This window comes from Aulostomus chinensis, chromosome 1 (genome assembly GCF_037954235.1).
Source record: "Aulostomus chinensis isolate RoL2024-O1b breed Wild chromosome 1, RoL_Achi_v1.0, whole genome shotgun sequence".
NCBI lineage: Eukaryota > Metazoa > Chordata > Actinopteri > Syngnathiformes > Aulostomidae > Aulostomus > Aulostomus chinensis.
The window spans coordinates 50065113-50071416 of NC_141320.1; the positions used below are offsets into that span (position 1 = coordinate 50065113).

The following is a 6304-nucleotide window of genomic DNA, read 5'->3' on the forward strand; positions in this document are numbered from 1 at the left end:
GAGATTTTTAGCAACACTTACAACATTACTGTAGCATTATTGAGGTTCGTAGCAAGTCTCACTACATTACTTACAGCATCATTTTGAGATTTTTAGCAACTTTTACTACATTACTGTAGCATCATTTTGAGGATAGTAGCAAATCTCACTTCATGACTGTCAGCATCATTTTTAGGTTCGTAGCAACTCTCAATTCATCACTTTCGCATCATTTTGAGGTTTTTAGCAACTCTCACCACATCACTTGAAGCATCATTTTGAGATTTTTAGCAACTCTTCCTACATCACTGTCGCATCATTTTGAGGATAGTAGCAAATCTCACTTCATGACTGTCAGCATCATTTTTAGGTTCGTAGCAACTCTCACTACATCACTGTAGCATCATTTTGAGGTTCATAGTAACTCTCACCACATTAGTGTAGCATAATTTTTAGGATTTTATCAACTCTCACCACATCACTTTAGCATCATTTTGACATTTTTAGCAACTCCGACTCTATTACTGTAGCATCATTTTGAGGTTCGTAGAAACTCTCACTACAATACTGTAGCATCATTTCTTAGGTTTGTAGCAATTCTTATTACATCACTGGAGCATCATTTCTTAGATTAGTAGCAACTCTCATTACATCACTGCAGCATCATTTTGTGATTCGTAGCAACTCTCACTACATTACTGTCAGCATCATTTTGATGTTTTTAGAAACCTAATACATTACTGTAGCATCATTTTGAGGATCGTAGCAACTCTCACTACATCACTGTAGCATCATTTTGAGGTTCGTAGCAACTCACCACATTAGTGTCACATAATTTTTTTAGGATTTTATCAACTCTCACCACATCACTTTAGCATCATTTTGACATTTTTAGCAACTCCTACTCTATTACTGTAGCATCATTTTGAGGTTCGTAGAAACTCTCACTACAATACTGTAGCATCATTTCTTAGGTTTGTAGCAATTCTTATTACATCACTGGAGCATCATTTCTTAGATTAGTAGCAACTCTCATTACATCACTGCAGCATCATTTTGTGATTCGTAGCAACTCTCACTACATTACTGTCAGCATCATTTTGATGTTTTTAGCAACTCTTCCTACATCACTGTAGCATCATTTTGAGGTTCTTCACAACTCTCACTACATTACTGTCAGCATCATTTTGAGGTTTTTAGCAACTCTCACTACATCACTGTCGCATCATTTTGAGTTTTTTCAGAAACTCTCACCACATCACTGTCGCATCATTTTGAGATTTTAAGCAACTCTCACTACATCACTGGAGCATCATTTTGAGGTTCGTAGCAACTCTCACTACATCACTGTCAGCATCATTTTTAGCATAGTAGCAACTCTCACTACATCACTGTAGCATAATATCTTAGGTTTTTAGCAACTGTCATTACATCACTTTAGCATCATTTTGAAATATGTAGCAACTCTCATGACATCACTGTAGCATCATTTTGAGATTAGTAGCAACTCTCACAACATCACTGTAGCATCATTTAGAGGTTTCTAGCAACTCTCACTACATCACTGTAGCATCATTTTGAGGTTTTAAGCAGCTCACTACATCACTGGAGCATCATTTTTAGGTTTTTAGCAACCCTCATTACATCACTTTAGCATCATTTTTAGTTTAATAGCAACTGTCACGACATCACTATAAGCATCATTTTGAGGTTAGTCGCAACTCTCGCTACATTACTGTCAGCATCATTTTTAGATTTTTAGCAACTCTCACTCCCTCACTGTATCATCATTTTGAGGTTTTAAGCAACTCACTACATCACTGGAGCATCATTTTGAGGTTTTTAGCAACTCACCACATCACTGGAGCATCATTTTGAGGTTTTTAGCAACTCTCACGACATCACTATAAGCATCATTTTGAGGTTAGTCGCAACTCTCACTACATCACTGTCAGCATCATTTCTTAGGTTTTTAGCAACTGTCATTGCATCACTCTAAGCATCATTTTGAGGTTAGTAGCAACTGTAATTACATCATAGTCAGCATCATTTTGAGGTTCGTAGCAACTCTCACCACATTACTGTTGTATCATTTCTTAGGTTAGTAGCAACTCTCACTACATCACTGTCGCTTCATTTCTTAGGTTATTCGAAACTGTCATTGCATCACTGTAGCATCATTTTGAGGTACGTAGCAACTCTCACTACATCACTTTAGCATCATTTTGAGATTAGTAGCAACTCTCACCACATCACTTTAGCATCATTTTGAGATTAGTAGCAACTCTCACCACATCACTGTAGCATCATTTCTTAGGTTTTTAGCAACTCTAACCACATCACTGTCGCCTTATTTTGAGATTTTTAGCAACTATCACTACATCAATGTAGCATCATTTTGAGATTAGTCGCAACTCTCATTACATCACTTTAGCATCATTTTGAGGTTAGTCGCAACTCTCACTACATCACTGACAGCATCATTTCTTAGTTGAGAGAAACTCTCATGACATCACTTTAGCATCATTTTGATCTTAGTCGCAAGTCTTACTGTATTATTGACAGCATCATTTTGAGTTTTGTAGCAACTCTCACTACATCACTGGAGCATCATTTTATCCTTTAGATTGGGGACCAATAATTTTAATGTCCATTTTGGGGACATGTACTGTACACACACACACAGATTTATGAAAGTCACTTTCAGGTGCCTGAAATTCCTTTGGGGACTAAAGTCTAGAAAAGTAATTTTAACATTTGTGTGTACTTTGTTTATTGATGATAAGATTTACACCGACCAAGTCAGCCATATTGGCACCACAATCCAATTGGCATGTCAGTAAACATCACCCAATAAACCAAGGTCTTCTGTCTAAATGTATGTCACTGAAACATACTGTATTGTATTGCCTCACACTTACAGCATACAAGGATGCATGGCGTGGGTGGAACTGCCTGAATCTCTTCTGCAATGGAAGTTTGGTCAACCGTGTGGAACATTCCTGCACGATCCCCTTTGAGTGGGAAAGTAGCATCAACACAGCACCACGTGGTCCACCAGCAGCTTGGATTTCTGCTCCTTGTCTTGTAGTTCCACTTGACTTCTCCAAGGGAAGAGACTGCAAATAGTCAAGAACTCTGGGAAATTTGGTGGCTGTGGCCTCCTCAAATTCCACATTGATGTGGACACCAGTTCAAAGTTTGAAGTGCAGTTATCAACTCTGCACTGAAGTTGTTTCGTTAAAGGATAAATGATTTCCATTGTCCAATGATTATTTTACATTCCAATCCTCTAAAGTGATGGACTGATACTGGAAATATGCAGAAATTCTCTATTGTTCCAAGTACAGATTCTGTGTTTATACATTGTTGTAGTTTTTATACTTGGAGAAACCAGAATCTAACAGGAAATCACTGTAGAAAGTTGGCTCAGTTTCATAAAGTAACAACTAAATAGCTTCAATTGACAGTGATTGACCTTAAACTTGGCTATTTTGATGGACTATGCTTGCTTTTCCACTGTCAAATGAACTTTTTAATGGGAAATTCCTGCTCATAGACTGGTTTGTTTCATAAATGAACCAGTAAGTGCCCTGAACTTAGAGAAGAACCTGAAAGGTCCTTGTTCTTCATGTGTTTTTCCATGATGGGCCTGTTTTCCTGCAGTTGAATGCACATTTATCAACACTAAATGGACTGTAATTTAATGAGTCCGGCCTGTGAAACCTGCTGTGTATTTTTACAGTTTATTCCATGTAATTTTGTGGAACAGTTCATTACTGTAATTTGACGGTATTCGTCTGGAAACTCTGCTGACTGACTTTTTACTGTTTTTTTTCTAGTTTTTTTTCTTGACAGTGTACACAGAGGTCTGGTGGTTGAGCCGGGGCATTTTTACAAGCTGCTACCCGCATTCAAAAGACAAAACGGTCCCAGAGCTGATTGACCCAGAATGGAAATGGCACCTCGCATTTTGTGTTTGTGCCCCACAACATTGTCTGGCAGACAGTTGACCTGTCAATCACACACAGAGTCCCGCCCCCACACAGCTGAGAAACGCAGCTCTCAGCAGCTGCCTCAGTCACACAGAAGATAGACGCGTTTCCTGGTTGGCGAGTGCAGACACAACTTCTGTGAGTGCAGGATTCACTTCTCTCATTGCTGTTTGTTCACTGTTGAGGTTTTATTCCTCCACCAACCTGCTTCTGTCTGGAAAGAAACAAATAACTGGAGTGCTGCACATCAACAGACTTGGAGTTTGGACACGGACGAATGAAGTTTGGCTTTTTGTTTCTTCCATCAGATCAGAGCTGATAGGAAAAACAATCAGGTGGTTTTATTAAACCAGCAGTGAGCTGGACTTCAGCCCAGGTCCTCAGTCCCACTGTCAGTTCACTTCAACATGAATGAACAAAATCCAACCCTCACCTGGCCTGGAAATAAATAACAATTACATAACAATAACTCCTTTATTTCTCTCCTGTTCAGGTCCAGTTGGACTCACTCATCTCTATGTGGTAGGATTTCACTTCATGAGTTCAGAAGCATCTTCACATGAGACGCTGGTTCCTCACATTGATTGATCGTTGAATTCTGTGTTTGATCTCTGAATTCTGTGTTTGATGTCTGAATTCTGTGTTTGATGTCTGAATTCTATGTGTGATGTCGGAATTCTGTGTTTGATCTCTGGGTTCTGAGCATTGATCTCCTGCTCCAGTCTTTGATCTCTGACTGATTCTAAACTCATCAAAGGATCACATCAGCATCTTGGTCCAGACTCCAGATGGTGGTTTTACCAAGTGCACCAAAGTCCTTGTTGCTGTCTGCTGTTGGGTCACAGCAAAGTAAGGAAACAGCCTGACGGTCCTCAGGAGGAAATTCAACAGCCTCCAAAGATGGAGGTGAATCTAGACCTGCTCATGTTGGCTGTCCTTGATGAACTTGGGCGGTGCTCTGGTGCAGGGATGAGGTCATGGAGCTGATCTGGGAGCAGTCCTGATGTTAAATGATGGGATGAAGGACAGTGTGGAGGCAAAATGGACAAAATGTGTCAACATCAAATAAAGTTGTAAACCTGTTTGAAGTCTTATTTTGTGTCTGATGGCCATTTTTAAAATCACTAATGATTTTTTGACTGAACGTCCTGGATCCTGTGGTGCCTGATGAGGAGACAACTTGAGTACAGAGTTGGAGAAGAGGGTTTTTGGAGGGGAGATGATTTTTGCAGTGCTACAAGTCAATAATAACTGTGGCAAAATGTCATCATGTTTCAAAATGTCCTCACTAAGATGGTTATTAATCCCTCATTCTCAGCTGCTACAGCCTTTAAAGAAACCCTTTGACTGGTGGATCTAACAAAGATCAGATGTTGTCTCCTCTAGAACATCAACAGCTTCACGTTGTGGGCAGGACTCCTACCTGAGCAGGGAGACCCCAATGGATTTCTAGTCCTGATAGGGAGAGGGAGCCTCCTGGGTCATGGAGTGGGGAACCTGATAGGGAGTGGGATGACCCGCCCATTGTGGGTGATTGACAGGGCAGGTTTGATCTATGTTTTCATTTTCAAAAGTAATTTTGAACATTCGTGGACAGTTCGCCCACCTTGAACATGTAGAAGATGTCTTCTGATAGTGAATCGACTGTTGTCACATTTAAGGATCACTTTAGCTGACAAGGTGAAGGCTACAAAGGACCAGCTGGAGATGCCAGGGATTGAACCCAGGGCCTCATACATGCTCAGCATGCGCTCTACCACTGAGCTACACCCCCTCTGGTAGAGTCACTGTTTAACTGGTGAATGAATTTCCAGTTGATTTTAGGAAACCTAGAAGTTCCTCAGGTGCCATCAATCTTAAGTCACTCCTTCACTTTGTGTGTGGTTCAAAGTCAGTGGTTTCATCAGAGCTCAACAACAGAACAAGCTGAAGTCTTCTGGAGAACGAGGGCACCGATCCCACCACCTCTCACATGCTAAGCTAGCGCTCTACCATTGAGCTCCTTCCTCTGCTCAGCAACATAACAGATAATGCAGGTTGACCTTCAGGCTGCTGGGAGGTCAACACCTGAAATATTTCCAGGATTCTGTCGTGTTGGTAGAAACAGTTTGAGGAAAGAAAACCCTCAAACATGATGATGTCATTATTGAAGGCTTTACTGCTCCAAACCTTTGCTTGTTCTTCTGGGGTTGTGAGAGGTTCTGAGTGATGAATGGAAACTGAAGGTTTAGGCATCAGTTCAAAGTAGCAGGAGCTTAAGGGGACATTTCAGATTTGTTGAAGTTGAGTCCTACTGCCTTCTTGTTCATGACGATGGTGATGTCAGAGTT

The 6304-nt window shown here is 40.5% G+C and overlaps 1 non-coding gene across 1 annotated transcript; it reads right to left on the reverse strand.

Moving 5' to 3' along the window:
* Nucleotides 1-5676: 5676 nt before the first annotated feature.
* Nucleotides 5677-5748, reverse strand: trnaa-agc (transfer RNA alanine (anticodon AGC)). The gene has a single exon. It is a non-coding gene; the product is annotated as a tRNA-Ala (tRNA).
* Between the last annotated feature and the right edge of the window lie 556 nt (nucleotides 5749-6304).